The sequence below is a fragment of the Pseudopodoces humilis genome, chromosome 1, assembly GCF_049639895.1.
Source record: "Pseudopodoces humilis isolate 2021_Gansu_Grassland_sample_001 chromosome 1, ASM4963989v1, whole genome shotgun sequence".
NCBI classification, from domain to species: Eukaryota; Metazoa; Chordata; class Aves; order Passeriformes; family Paridae; genus Pseudopodoces; species Pseudopodoces humilis.
In genome coordinates, this window is record NC_142200.1 from 100,216,706 (window position 1) to 100,227,277 (window position 10,572).

The window sequence follows — 10,572 nt, forward strand, 5'->3', positions numbered from 1 at the left end:
TATGTTTTAGTATGTTGTTGTTATATTACAGTTGCAAACAGAGGCTGCAGCTACAGGCCAGCTTCATTGTACCACACACCAAAAATGATGTTTAGTGTTAGTAAATGAGCTCTCAGGCATGTATTCCATGTGACCAGCCCACTGCACAGGAGAGATGGAAAAATTAATGTTTTCTCAGAGCATCTGTCACGTACACATGAATTTCATCAGAACAAGTCACACCAGGAGACACTGAACATGAAATCTTTCAATGTATGTAATTCCTGCCTCCTCAGCTCTAGGCCCCCAAATCCAGTGATTCTTGTATGGTTCCTAATTTATTCCTGATGATGTTATAAAGTTACCTGCACTATGTCAAATGTTGGATGAATTCCAACATTAGAAAAAAGAGAAGCATCCAACTGGTTGGTCCGTGTTTGGCCAAGGAAAATCAAGAGCTGTCTCATTAACATAGTAAAAAAGTGGAAAAAAAAAATAATCCAATCTTTACAACCCTGTATAGTTGATTTTTTTTAAGGTATTTTAAAACTATATTTTATTACGAAAAAGTGAAACTATTTTTTGTAGCATAATAAAAGATGTTTGTGTTTCAGAGACAGCATCAAGCTCCACTAAATGAAACACAGAAGGCTTTCTCCTCAAATTCTTCTTCACAACATTTTCTGGCACTTGTCACACACTAAACTAGATTATGTTTGGCAGATGCCATCTCGAGCACCTTGTGTGTTGCTCCTCTGGGAAACACAGAGCATAGCCAGCTACCTCCCATCAAAATCCTTGATCCAAGTTGTCTTTCAAGCACACAGCCTAATACTTTTTAAAAGCTGTTTTCTAAGTTGACAAAGTAATGCAGATTTCCTTGCAAGTGTTTTGGATCTAAGGCCAGAAATACAGACAGTTGACTGTTTTCCTAAAGAGAAAGAAAATGCCATATGAGGCTTTTCTTGCATTCTGCCATTCTAGTCCTATCCCTCTCTCTTCCCAAATGCCCTACCCCAATAGGTTTTCAAAGTGAGACATCATCTTTCTGATATCTGGAACAACACAGTGTTTCTCCATTCTTTGCATCATGCCATGGGCAGAATCCAGTCCCAGCCTGGAGTGAAGGGGAAGCCGTGCATCTGAAGTGGCATTGCAGTGTCAGAGTGAGGCAATGAATGGTGCAAACAGGAGAGAGGAAGGAACCTACCTCCCTTGGCCTGTTATTTAACCTGCCCATTATGCAATTAATTGACTTTGTTGTTGTTGTTGTGAATGTGCAAGGCATCCCCTTCCTTGTTCTTCTGTTGATTCAAGCGCTGTTACTTCCCAGGTCTGCATCTTCATTTATAAAACACTGACTGTTGATTACAGAAATTCTGGTTTCATTTTCCCACAGGAAGGACTAGAAGGTATTCCATAGGGCAGAGTACTTACAGTGAAATAATCTTTTCAGCTCTTTCACCTCAGTTCCTTTGAAACCTGGTGTTGGCTTACATATGGTGGTGGCTAGATTAATATACAATATCAACATCAATAGATTTTTAAAATGCAAGTAAAAAATGGAAGAGGCAATCTGACAGCTTTAATTAATTCTAGTTTTCAGTCAGAGCAATGAATACAGCAACAGAACAGTTTCAGAGGGTCCATATGGTTCTCAAAATGATTGTCCTGATGGTATTAATGGTAGAGGGAGGAAAGGGGATATTTCTGGTTTTGAAATCCTGTTAGCATTAATCTGGAGATAAAAGAATGGAAATAGGTATTTTATATCATCAGTAGGTCTTCCACCTTGAAGTCATCCCACTGACTGTTCAACCACATCAGCTATGCAGGATTTGATCCTGTATAAACATCTGTATCTTAGTGTTAACAGTGCCAGGTAAAACCTTGCAAATGCTGTCACTTCAGTCTGCAGTAAGTTACATACACGTTCAGTTTCAGTCTGTGCATATCCAAAACTTCATTTTTATGTTCCAGAGAGGTCCATGGCTATCACAAGGCAAGAAGTGAGTGGTCCAAACGACATCTAACATCTAATGGAGAAGTCATGAGTTTTGTACAGTCTGACACAGGGGGCTTTTGTCAGGGGACTTGACCGGGCTTGCTCAAGTGCCCATGAACTTTTGAATGAACTGTAGCTGAGGTTTGAGTTCGTAGTCTAGTCTGAGAGCTGGCCTGTGGGAGGGGAGTGTTTGTTGGGATTATGTTTTGTTGTTCTAGTTTCACTGTAACAAAAAGTTGACATACCTCTAGTTGGAAACAACAGGATACTGAATTTGAAGATGAAAATCTAAACTGAAATAAGCTAAAATATAAACGCACAGGGGACGGGTTAAACTCGTCCTTCACTATTAACCCTTTGGCAGTCTATGGAATTTCAGAAGGACAAATTTGACTGGAGATCTGTTTAATTTCTGTCAAAATTATATTTGCCCTGTCTCCATAGTAACATTAATAGGGCTTCCCAGTCAAGATTAAACACTTTCAGTAAAATGCAGACCAACAGATCTTTCTACAACAAATGCGGTGCTTTTTTATTATTCTTGCTGTACCTCAGTGTTCATTACGAAAAGATAAAACTACTGCAATATACTAAATCTGGGATAGGTTTTCCAGTTATCACAAGGTCCAAAAGATTGGATTGTTACTTTCTCACTAGTGAGTCATGTAGTTCTTTTGTTCCAGTAGAAAAACAGATGCCTGTAGATAGTAGATACTAGGTATAGTAAATATTGTACCATGAGCCAAATTCCCTGCAGCTTACAATTTATCTAACAGAAATGTCTGTTACGGTTTTTGTTAAAGACTACATAAAGTCAGTGGCAGGAAAGGTCCTCATTATTGGACTGATTTTGCTTTTATTGACAGAAAAATGTCACATGATACTCAGGCTGTGCTTTCTATTCAACCATATCACTATGGAGGAATGTCAATAAAATCACTTTGTTATGGCATTGTGTGGACTGTCTATTACAAATAAACTATTTCATGGAGTATGTATGTAAGAGTGGGTGGAAACTGGCATTGTCAAAGCCCACTAATTTCAGAAACTGCAGTTTCAGGATCGTGTCCTTTCCCACTGTTGCATTCAGGCCCTTCCACTGCTTTTATTCAGTCTTTCGGGGCACCTGTCTAAAACTTGAGGTTCTCCATGTAAGTGTGCACGACCAGAGCTCCCATGCTTTCCTGTCTTGAGAGCATGTGAGCTTATTACTCGCTACAGGAAACGTCTGGTCAGAGGGACAAAAGCAGCATGTATGCTACTTACACATACCTTGCTTCTAGGTATAATTACTGCATTATAGGGATGAAATGCAACTGCAAGGATGATTTCTTAATAGCATATGCTGGGTCTGCACTGTGTTGACAGCAAATACATAGCATGGTGCTCCAGCATCTCAGTATGTCACACCCATGTCTCCTGCTTGTCACTGTAATATCTCTGGCGTGTTTCATTAACACATTCCAAGATAGATTAACACGCCTCAGATACACCGTCAGCAGACACCTTCCTGACCATACCTGTTTTCTTACATAAATGGCACCCCGTAAGGGATTGTGGTACAATAGGAAGGATGGGAAAGCTTAAATTTGAGGCACTGTTTCTATAAGGAAAAATATAACTCCATGGAAGATAGTCCAACAGAAGTGGTGAGTATATCTAGCACAAGACAAATCAGTAACAAATGTGAAACTGTGTGACAGTGAGAACTCTTGAGAGCCCTTCTGGACTTTGCCCTGCATTTTATTCTGTATGGAGGAGCACAGGTTGATGAGGCCCAGTGCTGGCTCTCCTTCAGCAGGGATGGTGGTGCTGGTGGCAAGAGTACCACTGACCCATGCAGACACTCAAGAAATACAGATCTCACAGCTCAGACTTTATTCATATGCTGGGTGTATGATTGTGCACGTGTTTGAGGAAGAAGTGAGCGAGAGGGCATTTTGACACCAAGCTAAATTTCTATGCATTGTTCACATATAAAGAAAGGGAAAATCCATATTGATTAAAAAACAGTGAGCTGAGCTGCTGATCACTAGGGTGCATCAGAGGTGTCAGTTTCTGCTGCAGTGATCTGTGTATGTGGCTAGAACTATGCCTTTTACCAAAACCCATTTGGTGGTTCCATTCAAATTCTGTGAACCCGTGGGTTCCATGAATCCATTCAAAGCCAAGTTGGATACAGTCTTAAGCAGTCTGGTCGAGTGGGAAGTGTTCCTGCCCATGGCAGAAGGGGTTGGTTTTTAAGGTCCATTCCAGCCCCTCACCATTCTATGAGTCTATGACAATTACTGAATTTCTGTTAAAATAGAGCAGCAGTCCATGTGAAGCCTCCATGGGTACATCCGGTGTATTTATTGGCATGCTAACAAAACTGTAATAATTCTGTAGGATATTATAAATCAGTAACAATCTCTTCCTGCCCTGTGGTAGCAGTGTCATAGTTTTTTTCTACAAAGGACAATAAATCCACGTGCAGCCTGATGTTCATCCTTGTAAAAGAGGCCAGACTGGACAATAGCTGTCATGTCTGGAGAACGAAGGCGCAAAGGATCTGCTGTGTCTCCTCTAATCATAAATCTTCCTTGAGCTGCAAAGACATGCTCTTTTACTATTTCTAAAATTTAATTCTGGTAAACCTGAAAATAATTTTTGACTGAAAATACCTTTCATGGATCTATAAAGGTGAAGAGTGTGTGGCTGTGTTTAGTTCCTACTCTCTTCAAATTAAGTTTAGAAGAAAAATACCCAATATATTATTCTGCCTGAAATACAAGCCCTGATTCTTATTTCTACTAGGGTTTGATGTAAAGCAGATTTATATTGTTTTAACTGAGATGTAAATGAAGCTCATCCCAGAATGCCATGTTACAGCTCTTTGAGATGGGATAGAATAGAAGTACTAGAATGCACAAAGAGTGCAACTAATGGGTTGGGGTTTTTTTCCTGAACTTCTGGCAAGTAGGATTTCATATAATTAATTCACTGCTATGGTGCAAGTAGATAATGAGGCTGCATGGGGGAGTTTTCTGTGCCAAGGATAAGCAATAGTAACATTGAGGTTACTTGCCTTTTTGTTGAAGAGTAATACACTTTAGGAACATTTTACTTTTTGATTTTTTCAGTATGAAAATAGAAGACTGGTTTGGGTTATCTTTGTTTTCCACTTACAAAATAAACCAGTTGTACGGAAAAAGTAATTCTGTAAATACTCTTCAGTGTGACACTGAAAATATGTCCATCCCGTTTCAAAATGGACCACAGTCAAGTGAAAAAGTATTGTTGGATGTGATTTCCTAATCCTGGTTTTCCAAGATCAAAACAGCATACAAAAATGAATTGCATATCCTCCGGTTTTTCTGTTTTCAGCACTTCGTATGCTTCAGTCTGTAGACAAAGCAGTACAGTTTCCCAACCAGCATGCCACATGGAGTCATCATGTTTAGGTAACAGCTTTTCAGGAATGCAGCTGGGGCAGAGCAGGAATCTGCTTAGGAACTTTGTTACAAGCTGTGATTTGATGTCAGTTCCTCTTTGATATGTCTTGGTACTGAAGTACAATCAATGACTTTTAAGAATGACTGAAATTGGTAATAGAGATTGGTATATATACGATTATAATTACAGTATGTGAGGATATGTTTACTGACAGCTTTGGCATCTTTGGCAATGGAAAATAAGCTTCCCTGCTTTAGGCATGTAAGTTAAAAGCATTAGTGATATGTGCATTGATTAGCAGAACTGGGACTTTAGAGTTTAACCCCTGTTTCTGTAGAATATAAAGCCCACAGCATGACATTTGAACACCATCATTGTGCTTCAAAAATGTCCTCCAAATATACAAACTGAAACAGTTTGTGCTCTGGACACAGCCATAAAATAAGTAGTGATGCATCTTGGATTTTGTAAAATACAATCTCTAACAACTCTGTAAAAGGTGAATTAGTGTTTGGGACTGCCTGGGCACTGCAGAGAAGCTGTGAAACTGATCTGAGGAGTGCCCAATGTAGTATGTGGGGACCCATATGATGTGTTTTTCAACTGGTAAGTGAATATTATAATAACATATGTAAACATCACATTCAAATGGGAGTTTCTGTAAAATGAACATTTGAGAATATTTGAAAAGGTTACTGGTAGATTCCCTAAGCACAAGTTTATTCATCTGTCTTAGAAATGTTGAAATCAAACCCTATGAGGAAAAAGAGGAATAAATCTTATTGTAACATGAGCACCAGTTTATATTAAATCTCTCATGAATATAAAAATAATTCAGCAAGGTGGCAGTGATGATGCTTGCTGCTGCCACTTAGTGGAGCTGTGCCTTCCTCCCTTAAACTAGAAAAAAGATTAATAACACTTTTTTTGTTGTTGTTGCAGCTGGTAAGAAACATTCATTTATACAGAAGTATTTTTTTGTAAACAGTTTTCAGTGGTGCTGGGTACTCAGAGTTTTTGTGTAAGTGCTTTTTACATGATGACAACAGGCATTTGAGTACAGGAGCAAAACCCCTCAGGTGAGGAATGTGTACTCTTCCTGTTGCCTCATAGATAAAACCACCACATCAAGAAATAAGTAGCTTCAGTGCAGAATAACTAACTTCAGAATGGAACCCCAGCAGCCTCCAAAAATTTGAGCCACAGAAGATCATGGTTCTCTACCAATATAGAAGTTGAAAGGAAGAATTTAGCAATTCAGAATGAAAAACTATCTTAAGTTATATGTGCTGAGCTACAGATGGTAAGATTTCCTATTTCTGTAACAAATGGACCATGTTGATGATGATGATGATGATAATGATAATTTCAGGTACCTTCTCTATCATGTAAGAGCTGCATGAATACATTTGTATTGGGAAGAGAAACATCCTGTGATGATCAAGCTAGAGTCAGATTGATATAACTGAAGAAAGCTTATGTCCCTATGCAACACTTTTGATCCACCTCTTCAGGGCAGAATAGAAACCACTCTCTTACTCCAGTGCGTGCAGACATAAATTTAAAGGGACATTGTTTTTAACAGAATGCCTGTGGTGGTGTCTTTCAATCCACCTCCTGCTTCTTAGCTTGCAGGCCAAACAGCTCATGAGAATCAATTCCTTGGATGCTACTTCCAGAAAGAAAAAAAAAAAAAAATATATATATATATATTTAAATGTACAACAGCTAATGTTTCTTGTACCAGCAGAAATTAATGTTTGCTATGCCATCTGAGTGCAATTGAACATACAGCTAATAATATTTAAGTGATTGAAGCCAAATATCCAAACAACAGAGAAAAAGCATATACCTTTTCAGGTAACACATGAGAGCAGGTAACACATGAGAGAAACCAGCTTAGATATGTCTGTTAGCTTATCTCTAGATAAGCATTTTTCATATCTACATGTGTTTCTTCCTGTGTAGGTAACGCAGATAAGCTTATGCTGCAGTATTTACGACTGAGATCAGTGCTGTTTTAGTGCACAGGTGAAACTACAGTGAGTCAACACAGCTTCACCAAGGGCAGGTCCTGTCAGACCAACTCAGTGGCCTTCTATGATGGAGTGGTTCCATCAGTGGAGAAGGGAGGAGCTACAGAAGTCTTTTCTCTGGATTTCTGTAATGCCTTTAACGTGGTACCCCACAACATCCTCTCCAAACTGGAGAGAGATGGATTTGATAGGTAGACTATTAGGTGGATAAGGAATTGGTTGGACAGTCACATCCAGAGAGTGGTGGTCAGTGACTCAGAGTCCCAAAGGACATTGTGATCTGTGACAAGTGATGTCACTCAGGGATCCATATTGGAACATGTGCTATTTCATATCATTGTTAATGACACAGACAAAGGGATAGAGTGCACTCTCAGCAAATGTACAGATGACACCAAGCTGAGTGGTGCAGTTGCCACACCTGAGGGATGGGATGCCATCCAGAGGGACCTGGGCAGGCTCAGCAAGTGGCTGCATGGGAACCCTGTGGGGTTCAACCCAGGGCACGGTGCTGCACCTGTGTTGGGACAACCCCCAGTAGTGACACAGGCTGGGGGATGAACAGATGGAGAGCAGCCCTGGGGAGAAGGACCTGGGGGTGCTGGTGTTTGGGAGGCTGGACATGACCCAGCCATGGGCACTCCCAGCCCAGAGAGACAAACGTGTCCTGGGCTGCATCCAGAGCAGCAGGGCCAGGGAGGGGATTCTGCTCCTCTGCTCTGCTCTGCTCTGCTGGGACCCCACCTGCAGGGCTGCATCAGCTCTGGGGTACCCAAGATGGACCTGCTGGAGTGAGCCCAGAGGAGGCCACAAAGCTGCTCAGAGGGCTAGTGCACTTCTCCTTTAAAGGCAGGCTGAGAGAGTGGGGCTGTTCAGTCTGGAGAAGACCTTAGAGCAGCATTCCAGTACTTGAAGGGGGCTACAGGAGAGATGGGGGAAAAACAGTTCAGCAGGGTCTGTTGTAATAGGACAAGGGCTAATGGCTTTAAACTGAATGGGGGTCATTTTAGATTAAATATAAGGAAGAAGTTTTGTCGCTCTATTAGGAACGGCGAGAACGAACGACACAGACTCTCTAGGAGTCGATTAGGAGAATTTCTCGTAGTTTATTACTTCAGGTCTGTTTTATAGACCAATACGTGGAAAGTATAGAAAGGAAACTCTTATTGGTTAGCAAACTACTACATTACCATCATTGGTCAGTGGGGCACACACCCCTCGACCTTCTCCTGCAAAGAAAACAAGGGACAGACAAACAGCACCTGCAAGGCTGTTTTCTGTCTTTGAGGATTGTTTTAAATCCTCCTTATGAATTCCCAGGCTACTTTCTCAGGCTGGACTGAGAAAGCTATGTGGCCTGTAATTTCTACAGGCTCTCTGTTTCAGAGTTAGCATCCACAAAGTTTTATACGATGAGGGTGATAAAACCCTGGCCTATGTTGCCCAGAGAGGTAGTAGATATCCTGTCCCTGGAAACATTCATGGTCAGGTTGGTCAACTGATCCAGTTGAATATGTCCCTGCTCATTGCAGGATAATAGGACTATTTGTATTCTGTGGATAACTCTTTTTAAGAGTTACCTGGAGGGACCCCACAAGAATGATGAAGAGGGAGTTTTCACAAGGGCATGTAGTGACAGTGACAAGACAAGGGAGATTAGTTTTAAACTGAAAAGGATGTTTACATAGGATATTATGAAGAAATTCTTTACTCTCAGGGTGGTGAGACACTGGAACAGGTTGCCCAGAGGTGTGGATGCCCTATCCCTGGCAGTATTCAATGCCAGGCTGGATGGAGCTCTGAGCAACCTGGCCTAGTGGGAGGTGTCCCTTCCCATGGCAGGGGGCTTGGAACTTGGTGATCTTTAAGGTCCCTTCCAATCCAAACCATTCTATGATTCTACTTTTTTTCTGCAAATCAGATTTGGCAATAAGTAAGTGAGGGAATTCCAGCAGAATGCCTTGTCAGCATTTGTACTCCCATCCCAGATCAATGACCTAGGTTTGGACTGAATCCTTTCCTGTATGTTGGCCTATTTCCTCAATAGTCTTTTCTCCTGCATGCTCTGGATGCTGACATGCCCTTAAAAGGGACAAATGACAGAAGTGCCTTGATAAATGACAGCCATGCAGAACAGGTCTCTTTAACATGTACATTAAGTAATCAAGAGAGTGAAGGGGTTGAGAAGTCAGCACATGCTTTTCTCAAGCCTTTTTCAGTTCGGCTCATGCCAAATCCATGAGGCAATTCCCACCAGCCTGCACAAACCAATGACTAAGAGGCAATTCCTGCACACCTCACAGAGACACATGAAGGAGAGGTGCTACACACACCCCAGCTGTGGGAAAGGCTTAATTGAGGCTTGTGCCTCTGACACCACAGGGACCGAGGCTTCATCAGGTGGGCCCAGGTGCATTTGGCCCATGCAGAGCTGCTGCTGCCCCTTTTCTCCTCACCCTCTGTCCACCCTGCTTCCCAGTGTCCTGAGCCTGGATGCCCCACACAGCCAATGCCCTCCACCTCCTGCAGGTTCACCCCAGGCTTCACGCTCCCTCCCTGCTGCCCCTTGGGGCGTACCTGAGTGCCCATAGAGCGAGGGCCTGGGCTGGGGGGTCACAGAATCACAGAATCCTTGGGGTTGGAAGGAACATCTGGAGATCACCAAGGCAGGGTCAGCTACAGCATGTTACACAGGAAGGCATCCAGGTTGGTTTTGAGTGTCTCCAGAGAAGGGGAGTCCACGATTTTCCTGGGCTGCCTGTTCCAGTTCTCTGCCACCCTCAATGTAAAGAAGTTCTTCCGCGTGTTGAGGTGGAACTTCTTCAGCTTTAGTTTGTGGCAGTTTAGTTTGTTCTTCATCTTGTCACTGGGGACCACTGAAAAGAGTCCGGCACCATCCTCTTGACACCCACCTCTGTTCATATTTGTATGTACTGATTAGATCTGCTCTCTGTCTTCTCCTCTCTAGATTAAACAGGCCCAGCTCCTGAAGCCTCTCCTCGTAAGAGAGATATTCCTGACCCCTGATCATCTTTGTCACAGGACCCTCTTCGGTAGCTCCTCATCTCTCTTGTCCTGAGGAGCCCAGAACCGGACATAGTGCTCCAGATGTGGCCG